General features: G+C 30.1%; 1 protein-coding gene across 3 annotated transcripts in view; it reads right to left on the bottom strand.

Moving 5' to 3' along the window:
* Positions 1-12,114, bottom strand: part of LOC126778456 (filamin-A) — a 96,747-nt gene extending 84,633 nt beyond the window's left edge. For 2 of the 3 annotated variants that reach the window (XM_050502022.1, XM_050502039.1), the window contains exon 1: positions 11,975-12,107. The gene's annotated coding sequence lies outside the window, so the exon portion shown is untranslated. Of the gene's footprint in view, positions 1-11,974 lie in introns of all 3 variants that reach the window. The other variant, XM_050502031.1, reaches the window with a different exon arrangement.
* Between the last annotated feature and the right edge of the window lie 310 nt (positions 12,115-12,424).

A 12,424-nucleotide genomic window follows, 5' to 3' on the forward strand; every position in this document is an offset into this window, starting at 1 on the left:
CTTACCATCAGGTGGCACATTATAGCTGTCCGTTTATATAAGTTAATATAATATACTTGCTAATTAATCAATTTAAATATCATGTTAAGTATATATAAATACACATAACAAGATTGTATAGAGATAACAGAATACCGTGTTGTTATTATTTATTGATTTTCATTTGCGAATAAATATAATAGTATCATATTAAGATATCTATGAAATTTGATTTGTATAGAAATGTAACTACTGAGTTTTTAGTTCGTTCGGTAGAATTTACATGAACAACATCTAATGTAAAGCAGACCGGTGCTTTACATTAGACTTTGCGCATTAAAAATAATGCAAATTTAACACGGGTATCTTTCAACAGTAAACATATACGCCTTTACTTATAAATGGTTTTTAGAGGGTTATTTGAAGAACAATGTCTTCTTCTTTCAATTGTCAACTTAATGATGACAGAAAGAGAGAAATCAGTGTTTAACTAAACGCCAAACAACCTTTATAAGTAAGGCTGATAATGTATGGCTAGTTAATCTTTGCCTAGCCTATTATATAAACAGGAATATTGTCCATTGTATATTGTCATATGAAATATGCAATACAATGATCAATTTAGAGTAACGATTATATCAAGCAAGGTGAACAGCAATAAACTATTTTTTTCCCTCTTCAAAAGCTTAATCGCAAATGTGGCTGTCGCTTTTTAAGAACACATATATATACTCGTTTTCCCTACAAATAATTCAGTTTTTATATTTAAATGATGAATATGTAGAAATTTAATAAAAAAAAATGTTTTTAATTTAAATAAAACATAATTTGACTTTTAAAATTCCAGTAAATTTTTCAAAGGTAGGTGAAATGAGCTTTAAAACTTTTTTAAATATATAATATAATATTTATCTGTTATAAAGAACTGCTTATTATCAGGAAATTGCGTCTCTTCACTTCGTCTCTAATATAATCCGTCAAAAGCTGGTAGGTATCTTACATCACCTTACACATATAATTTGAATTGGGGCATATAATAGATGACTCAACTTTTTAATGGAATATTCGTTAGTATTATCCGCTTGCGGATTCACTCACTTATCACTCTATGTCCCTTTCTCTAACCCTGAAAACGTGTATGCAAAATTTCACGATGTTCGGTTTTGTAGCTTAGACGTAAATAAGTAACAAACCCACAACCGCATTTGAAATTATATCATATTTAATAATATTTGCCAATCCAATGTTCATGCATGTATTGAAGTTGAACAAAATACCCTTTGTTTTTTGATCTTTTATCAAAATCCATAAATTACAACCTTCAGTTTTATTGAAATTATTATTGTCAGGAGGACTGGCTCGTTTTTCGTCCACAACCGATATTTCGATTCAACGGAAACATGGAAAGCATTCTTGCGAATATTCGACATTGCCGTGATACAAAATTAAAAATACCTTATTTTTAATTCTGTCTCCTCTAATTACGATATGGTGACATATTGATTTAATTGAGTCTTAAAAAAAATCTGACAAATTTAAATAGATTTATTTTTTATAACATGATGTCACTTAGAAGAACATGGTGTTATCGAGAGGAAATTATCGAAAAAGAGAAGCTTCTGCTCGTAGTTTGATAGTTGAAGCTATCTTTGTATTTTTTTAAATATATATTTTTGATGCCCGTTTTTAAGAAAATACTAATATTCCTATTTATCCCTCCAATATATATTGTGTTAGGAATGGTGGCGACAATTATGTAGCTCAAGGGGTCAGCGGGATCGAACCTGCGATTTTTACAGGGCTACACAGCCCGCAAACCATTGGGCTATAATCAGATCTATCAATTTAATATCATAATATACAATATATATGTTTATACGACAATTTTGTTTTCATTCTAGAATAATTCTTAATATTCACCCCACGTAGAAACTTACCGTGTGGATTTAAATTAGGTTACCCTGTTATATTGCTTTGAGTCTAGACATGAAAATAAAACTTAGGCTTAGGGTGTGATTTGTTTTGATGCAATATCGGAATCTTTTGTTTTATATAGAATTATTTTTATTATTAAGTTTAGTTTTTGTCGACGTAGAAAAATATTACGGACAATATTGAATATAAAACGTTATTATAAAACTATGACAAGGGATATATATTACTGGTGGTAGGGCTTTGTGCAAGCTCGTCTGGGTAGGTACCACCCACTCATCAGATATTCTACCGCAAAACAGCAATACTTGATATTGTTGTGTTCCGGTTTGAAGGGTGAGTGAGCCAGTGTAATTACAGGCACAAGGGACATAAAATCTTAGTTCCCAAGGTTGGTGGCGCATTGGCTATAAGCGATGGTTGACATTTCTTACAATGCCAATGTCTAAGGGCGTTTGGTGACCACTTACCATCAGGTGGCCCATATGCTCGTCCACCTTCCTATTCTATAAAAAAAAAAGTATATATTTGGATAAATAACATTTTTCCTAATATATATTTTCATTTGTAGGTGTATATATATAAGAAGTGTAAACAGAAATAACATTTTTGAATTTCGAATAAGGTTTGCGCCTGTCACTTGTTTTTTACATCAAAATGAAAACCTCGTAAAAGAGTCCTAGCAAACATTAACGTAAACTAAGATTCGGGCATCATCTGCGTCCAAAGTAATTATGGAAAAGATCAACATAAATAATAATTCGTTTTAAAAGTATGTAGTTAAATAATTAATAGTAACTATACTCGTATTAGTATACGCTACATCCACAAAACAATACACGAACAAACAAATTTAATAGTAATGTTTAATAATGGTTATATTACGACTTACTACGCAGAAAGTGCGCGGCAGTGTGCTCGCGGCCCTGTTTACATTTTATCCGTTTGTTGGAGGTGTGGTCCTTAATTATTTATGTAATTAGGTTGGTGCCTATTCTATATTAATTGCCTTAGAATAGTGTTGTACCTAAAACAATTATGTCACATATAAAATTGCATTTTTCTACGCTTTAAATTATAATACATAATTATTCCGTTTAAGAAATTAGAAAATTCAAAGAAGACAATTGTTGAAATTGATAATAAATCTAGCGAGAATATGAAACTAATCAAAGCACTTTATAAGCACACACATTAGTCAAATATGTATATAAACGTAAGAGTTGTTATGTTACATACTCCTTACATATTTATGATTGGTATAATTTATTTATTTTTTAACTCATTTACAACTACAATAGTCATCACTCAGTAATCTATTATTATCTTCAATATATTGGTTGTTTTTTTTAATAGATAAAAAAAATTAATCAATAACAAGCAACCATAACAAAATTAGTACATACTTAACACATAAATTAAATTGTTCAATAAAAAACAACATTCAAATTTATACAGTCACGGGGAAAATCATAAAGATTACTTATCTGCATACTCATGAAGAAATGAAATTGGCTTTTTTGCTTAGTACGTTTATAAAGAGGTCTCTGAGAATTGATAGGCTATTAAATAGGTGCCGCATTTATATTCATATATAAAATAACACAAAAATAGTAACATTGCATCATAATAATAGATAAACACATGGTATATTAATACTATTTACTTGGTTGTAAATTTGTACCCACTTATGCAAAACATGCGTTCAGGTTTGAAGGGTGGGTAAGGAAGTATAACTACAGGCAAATGCGACATTACGTCTTATTTCCCAAAGTTGATGACGCATTGGCGATGTTAAGAATTGTTAGTATTTCTTGTGTTCATGGGCGGAGGTGATGGTGACAGGTGGCACATTTTCTATCTACTTAACAAAATCATAAATAAACTTTTCATTTCACCATTTTTTCCTCCAGTTGAGGCGTTTTTTGATACTTTGAAATGAAAATCAGAATACATAATTATTGTATATTAGGCACTAAGCTTGTGCCAGACGAATGTTAACATTAGAAATATTTATAAAGACTTTGTAGGTTTATTAATAATTATTTCTATATTTATTAATTGTTTTAGATGATCAAATTATTAGTATGTATTGTTTATCACATATATATGGTTGAAGATAAAAAGAAACTCACGAGTTTACCGGTTCTTCTCGGTCTACAGATAATCTACACACAAAACTGGTATTAGCTTTATGTTATATTTATCATATTCAAAATTGCTTGTTTGGTTTTTATATTGATTTAATGTATTTTTATAGCCTATCAGATTTATTTATAAAACTTAATAAAATATGTTTATAATATGTTAATATATGTAGTAAATGTAAAACCGACTCGCGTGCCGTGATGGCAAACGGCAAACTGTAAATGACTTTCTGCCATCATGCTGCCGCTCTCTACTTGTGTGTGCGTTATGTGTATTATAATAATATATTTTTTTTTTTATTTTTTATTGAGCATCAATTACGATGTTTCACATCTAGTGGTGGTCACATTTAAAAAAAAGTAATGGAGATTTATTCTTTAAATATATGCAGACATATGATTGATCACAAGTGCTGGTCGTATTTATTGTTTGTGGGCTGATCGCTATTGGCTGTCGATGATGTTCAACACCCACTTGAGACTGTTTATGGAGTCAGAGGTATAAGAGTTAATTAATTATTATTCAATATCACATTAATTGATAATATATGGGATGTTTAACATTTTAAATATACTTGTAATATTTAAACTAACTTTCAAATATAAATATAATTCATTTAAATATACATCATAAGAGACGACCTTTTGTAGCTTTTTACTTTTTTAATGAAAATAAAATATTTTTAAATTAAAATTTTTAGCTACGTATAAATTATATATGTGTATTTGTCTGTGCTATTCTCAGGAACTACTGTATGAATTTTCATTATGTTTCCACCAACAAATAATATTAATTTGCGAAGAAATTTCAAAATGCTACTTTTATTATTACATTTATCGATTAAGCCAGGAAAAATCGTGCCATCTTAGAACCTTCATGGCTTGCAATGTGTAAATCCATACAATTAAATATGCAAACAAAATAGTTTTATATAAAAAAGTCCGCATTGCTATACGTCTATCTAGGTACGCTACTCCCTGCGGGCGCATCGCTAGTAAAAATATAAATTTAAAATACTGTAACCCTTATAAAATATAAATTTACTCGGCAAAATTTGACCGCTCACGTTAGAATTCGACAAAAACTAAAAGAAATTTCTGTAACAAAGAAAAATAAAAATGAAATTACTCAAGTCAGACAAGTCTCATTACGAAATTTGAAGGTACAAAGTAAAATTAAAATACATACTAAAAGCTTGATATTCAATTTGTATGAAGCTGGACTTTTATTTAATTGAAACGTTTCGTTAAAACAACTTTTAGATATTAATTGTTTTGATGTATTGTTTTATATTCGTGCGAATTCACTTTGAGGTTATGAATTAATTATTTTTATTCCGAGAAATGCAGTTCTCTGAATAAAAACGATGACTCATTGGACATTTACGGCGAAAGAGGTTATTGTTCTTTTCTCGCTTATCATGCAGACCTTTGGGTTCTTATTGACCAGTTCACCGAAACCAGTTGTAAACGAGTCCAGCATGTAGCACCCATCACTGGATTTTATCCATGTTTGTTAAAAAATACTTGCAAATTGACCAGTGTTTTGTGTGATTTTGTCTACCTATAAAAATAAACTTCACATTTGATGCCATTCATCATATGAGCGTTTATTTAAAAGCTTTTATAAACATACGAACACGAACCGCTTAATCCAATTTGTATTTAAATGTCAGCTGAAATTAGTTTAAGTCAATATCATCGTTTGAACTCAGGATATGCGAGACGAAAGAAAATTTTGCATTTCTAAGTACGAACAAAAAACATCCCTCTAAAAAGAAGAAAATAACTCTTGGAGTTCTAAAACACGAATGTATGCCAATTTAAATTTATATTCAAGGTATACGTGACGTAAGAAAGGTTCATGAGGATGCTTATTTAAAAAAAAAACAAATGTTCATATTCTTAGAAAGTTAGCATTTGTGGTAATTTGGATTACGAAATGCGATTATTAAATTTGTACTCAAGTTATTTGAGACGTAAGAAACATTCGCGAAAATACGTGTACACATTCATACGATTATTATTAAAAATATCTAACTTTTTTAATTTTGAAAATGGAATCGCCAGCAATTATTAAAAAACAAATACATTTACATAAATTTAGTGACAAATAACATTATATTATAAAACGTTCCATGACAATTAATCGTATCTAATACAGATTATAAGACTAGATACTATTAATTTATAAACATGTTGCAATTCTTCTTTAAATAAACGATGCTTATTGTACGTTGATAGTACTATGCTATGAACCTTCACAAAGTGTCAACAACAACTGTACAAAGTTTCAGCCCATTCATATGAATAACTTATGAACGCATGTATGTATATATGACTATGATATTGACATAGTATGTTATATTGTTACTAGTTTCAGCCTGTTTAATGTCTTAGATGTCCTTTTATGTACCTCCGGCAACGTATATGCGATATTGTCCATATTCATGACGATCGATTAATTATATACTTGGATACAAACTTTCATATCCTTTAGAGGGAATTTTGAAAAATCCTTTCTTAGTGTGTACTATATATTATGTCCAATAAAGAATTTCTATGTAGTTTCGTCCCGTCTGACCCAGTGATGAAGATTGGTATGTCAGTCATTTAAAAAATATATATTAAGAAGATCTTTTATACTGTCACTCTAGGAATGTTGAAGTGTGCACTGTTTTTGTTAATAGGAATGTAATTTATACAAAGTAAGTGAGATCTTGATTTTATTTAACGCTTCACTTGATAATACACCTTCTAGCCAATAAACTGTAACTAAAGTATCATATTTATCTTGGAAACTCATTAGTAACATCGAACTGTACAGGAAGGAAGTAATCTACCTTCATAGTTCATGTATATTGCATGACGATAATCACGTCTACTCAAACGCATTTAAAACACAACATTTGCTTACACGCATGCTAATCTACCGTTTGATGTGAGAATTTTATTTTGTTTTCATTTATTTCTTCAAAAAGTGGGTGAAAATTCTACTAACAAATTGTTGTTTTAAAGCAACCGCATTGAAATTTAATCGTTGCCGTTTAAACGTTCTCCTATTCTACTAACACAACGATCCAGTTGCGATTCGGTCAAGTTGGATTGGGAAAGTATTGTAACAAATATTTTATTAATAAATAAAACCTCCTTTCTTTTCCTGAAAATATGATACATTAATATCGGATAATAAAGAAAAAAGTTGTAGGCAGACAGTTGTAACTTGATGTGCCCACATATAAATTTAAAATTTGATTGACTACCACGTAGATTTTGGTTTGTAACTTAAAAATGATGATCCAAAATAGAGATGACCCAATGATGGCATAACATCCAGAATCCCACGAAAGCAACCAACAATCTCGGTTAACAAATCTAGTTTTAAGTCCTGATGTACATTAATATAATACAATAAATAGCTAAAACATCAGTGTGAGCATTTTCAATCTAAAGTGCAAGCGTGTAAATCTATATAATACCATTTTTTTTCGAGTAAATTATTTATTTAATCAAACTTTATTTATTATAAAGAATTTTATAAAATGAAACGCGCGCGATACTACATAATCCAGAATCAATTCTGAAAAGCGTTCTCTCATAAAGTTTCACCTGTAATTCAAAGTTCGAACAGGACCAATCCAATTAAAAGCACATTATAGATAATGGCTATACACGTTTAGAATTAATAAGAAAATGAATTATGGTAAATTGCCGCTTAATTTATTGTATAATTTTATTTTTAACGAGGGTCCGCAACGACGCGACGTGCTTCGTGCTTCGCTGCCTCCAATAATGTGTGAAACCGTCGACGTAGAAATATCTCTATATTCATACTTGATATGTACTGCATGCTTTCATACGCTTCGAGCAAATATTTTGCAGCAGCTCTATAATAATTGTGTATCAATGTTCTATTATTCAACATTTATGTAGCAATATTGATTTCCGCTTAAAGCGGTCGGACTTATTACGACCGAAATTAAGTAGCTCGTTCAAGCGCTGCTATAGGTATCTATTTGAATTTACTCTTCAAAACACCCTAGCTTTGGTAATAAACCGTTTTTATGTGATTTTACTATTCGAAATATAGTAAATATATTAATACTCACAAAATATAAGTCCTAATAAAAATAAATACTATCTTATAAATATTGTCTTATACACTATTTAACAAAACGCGTAAATAATCGCGGTGTTGTACATTGTATTAGCACAGGACGAGCGAATAGATCGGTTGGCAAATGTTTATTATAAAAATACATAATACAATTATTTAATCAATATCACAGGATAAATTCACTATATTTTAACTAGTATGCATACATACATTTTTGGCATTAAATAACAAAACATTTTATGCGATCCATTATTAGCATATATAAAAGAAAATCATCATAGCTTAATTTTGGACTAATATTTTCTATATAAATAACATTTTTTTACTTTAAACTGATAAAATCTCTTTAGAAGTTTTGTCATTGTGTTGTTATATTTCTATTATTTTGATTTAGTATATGTATGCTAATATATATAATAAATACGTCTTCAATGGATATATTATGCGTACATTGAAACGTATCAAGGCAAATCTCATATCTCAATGATTCATCAACTAATTAACTTTAGATCCGACGTAATTATCATTGATGTGTATTAATTTATGCGTAGTCATAAAGCGTTACTTCAAACAATGGCTGCCGGTATACGACAAAAATAATAATTAAAACAAAAAATATAACAGCTCTGGTTTTTACATTTATTAATGATCAACATTTTCATAAGCTATAATAATAATTTATCTGAAGATATTTTTTCAGACAATAATTATTTATTTTTTAATGTGGTTTAGTGTATTGCAAAAAAAAATTAATTTCGAATAACAAGTAAGCGGCAGTTTGGTGAGGTTATTCTACTTCATTGAACAAAGGGCTGGTTAGAAAAATACAAATGTGACAAAATTAATCCGATACACATATTTCTTTGTACTTTTTTTATTCACCGCGAAACACAGAACACATGAATTACAACTACAAATTATTAGGCAGATAAAATGTCACTGGTATATGTCCAGATTTGAACCCGCAATTTTCGCTTAAGATCTGCGTAGTTTATCTATTGGTTAAGACTGATTCTGATTAAAGATTTAGTCTTTTATTGAGTGTTATTAAAAATGTTTTTTTTTTAAGAATTTAATTACTGGCAACCAATAACAGTAACGTGTTTTTTTTTCTGATTGTTCTGTTCACGTAAAAGTCCAATATTACTGAAGTTATCTTTCTTTAAAATGTTTTAATATGTTTAAAAGCAACAAGTGCTGTCAGATTATACAGTCGATACACATAATCCAAAATAACCCCGTTGGGATTTAACCTGGCGTGTATAATATACATATATATAGTATAGTAATATATGTAAATGAGCCATAATTTAAATTGTGTTTTTTTAATTTGGGAATGCTGAAGTTATGTGGTCATCTTCACCATAAACACTGGCGATATAGAGCTAGAATGAACCCCTTTATATACGGTTAATGCTTCCACGTATGAAATCTGAGATGTTATATCTCATATACCTGTAATTGCACTAGCTAACGCGGGAAACAACAATAGATTATTTATGTTGGGCGGCAGGGTGGGTTTGGGTGGACTTCATCAACCCACAGGTGATATCATAATTAAAATTATTCCTCAAAATGCAATACAATATTTTGATTAATTAGTATTATTGAACATTTATCTTATTCTAAGTGACGTTATTTTATCTCACTAAGAAGATAATGCGAAATTATTTATCGACATTCTATTTTTTTTGTTTCCTTTGTCGGAGATAAGTTGCGTTTATCATTTTTACTCATTATTTAGATTCGTTAGTCACCAATTAGTTATTTGTAAGCTTTGTGGATTTAATACGTGGATCTTAAACAAAAATCGTAGGTTCAAATCCTGGTAAGCACCATTGAGTTTACAATTTATCATCAATCAATCACTTACTTAGTGGTAGGGTTTTGTGCAAGCCCGTCCTGGTAAGTAACACCTACCTACTCATTACATAATATTCCACTCACATATCTATATATCCAGTAGTAGAATATGAAGCAGCAGTGAAATATTTACATGGTGCTCTATTTTTCGTGATTTGGCCGATGTTCTAGTGACTGAAATTTATTTAAATCTAAGTAAACTTGATTGAGCTTACTCATTGTTCTGTGCACATTAGTGGTAAATTCAATTTTATGATTCATCAAATTCCTTGACCGCCGCTTTATGCTGGTAATATGGTTTGCATGTGTTGAAAGAAATTCTGAGATATGGTGTCGAAATTGTAATTGATAGTTAAACAACAAGCTCCTTATATATTCTGCTTAATAATAAAAAAGGCCGTAGCAGACGAGTGGAATAACAACCCAAGCGCCTTGAGTTATTTTTTAATCTAAATCTTCTGAACCGTTTGTGAGAAAGAAAAATATGTTTTAATATCAATACTTTTTACTCGTGTATTATTCAAGGCAGTAAATATGGACGCTACTGAAATATTTTATAATCAATAGGAGTTCAGTTTAGAGTCTGTTGTAGTAGATGGATTTTTGCTTAAAATTTATCTATAAATGTTTTTCATTATGACCATCTTAATTAAATTTTAATATACTAATTGTCATTCATAAATTGAAATGAATTAAAGTAAAAAAAGGTTTCTTAAAAATACTTAGTTGTAGGTCAATTTTATACCTAAAAATGGATACAGATATAAAGTGTGCCGGGACTTGTTAGAATTGTACAAAAAAAAGTTTTTTAATTTTTTCCATAACTGAAGTTTATTTTTTATGTAATAAGTATGTACATTGTTGCTTTTTTGCTTCTTAAATATATAAAAATACCTCTTTATTATTAAAAAGATATAATTATATGGTGGGCGTTTGTTTCCAGTCATGTTTGTGTCGCGATTTTCGATTATCCTTTTGAACACATATGTGAGATGGAACGTCAATCTCATTATCAAAATGTCAAAATTATTATCAAAAACACGTTATTAAATAAACAATATTAAATAAACTTTGTAAATGGATAACAAGTAATTCGATGATTTTTTAATCTTATATATTTTATTTTTTTAACAGAAGTCGTTGCTAAGAAGTACCGTTAAACTCTCACGAGGATCTAATGATAAGATTAGGAGCAAGAAAAATTCAATTTTCTCGTAAACAACGTAAAACGTATTGCGATTTTGTTTTTTTTTTCTGTGAAAATATTTTATATAAAAACAAAGTCATTACGGATATGTAAGACAGATGCTTATAAAATATGAATATGCTAATTTTAAGTAACGCTATTTCCCGTTTTTGTTTATATTTGTTATTTGATATATAAATATAAATGTATACGTAAATATTTTCGCATTAACGTAAATTGAATGATGTTATTTAAACGTCATACGTTTGATGACTAGCTTGTATAAATAATACTCGTTAATATCATTATTAAAACTACAATACGATAACTTATAAAATAATAACTTAACACAATTCTCGTAACCTTAGGACACGTGTAGTGTGGGCGTTGCGTACATATACGTATATATAGTATGATGTCATTAACTCGACACTTCACAATCTTTGTCACCCTTATTACTCGAAAATGCTTTCAACACTACAAAGGCTCTATTGACACACTGCTCTATTTTTGTTTCGTTATGCAAGCGAAGGAATGCGCGCGACCGGTTGTCCATACTTACTCCTATCCATTCATAACATTAGATGCACCTGTTTTTAAAGCCTCACTATGATTTTTGTTACTTTGTTAAAAATATTACACACACAACTACAATAACTGTTGTGACTTGTATTGCATGTACACTCGTTAATGCCCTTGTAGAGTATATGCTCATGGAATATGTTTAAATTAAATATTTGCACTTGTTACCTTATTCTAACAGAACTTCACAATAACCATTAAGTCACTTCATCGTATTTTCACAGTTTAATAAATCGAAATGTATATTTTACAAACAGTTCGTCGTGTTACGCGCATATGATCGCACCGCATGCGCAGGCGAGGCACTATCTGCGAGGAGTGACGGAGGCGCAGGTTGCGCGGGAGGTCCCCCCACCGCACCGACAAGGCTGCCCCAACGCAATGGCATTCCATCTGTGACGACAACGTGCCCATTTATGTCTTTGGACATGGTTGACGGCCGCAGCGGCCATATGGTGTCTTGCACTCGGTACGATTATGTTTTTCAATGGGGCTCTGTAATGTTGGTAAATTACTTCAAGGTGTGGGATTATAATGCTAGAACGGATCGTTGCACGGTTTCCTGTGTCATCTACACAGTACTTGAGCCTGTTCATTGAGGATATTGTAATTTTATCT

This window comes from Nymphalis io, chromosome 2 (genome assembly GCF_905147045.1).
Source record: "Nymphalis io chromosome 2, ilAglIoxx1.1, whole genome shotgun sequence".
NCBI lineage: Eukaryota > Metazoa > Arthropoda > Insecta > Lepidoptera > Nymphalidae > Nymphalis > Nymphalis io.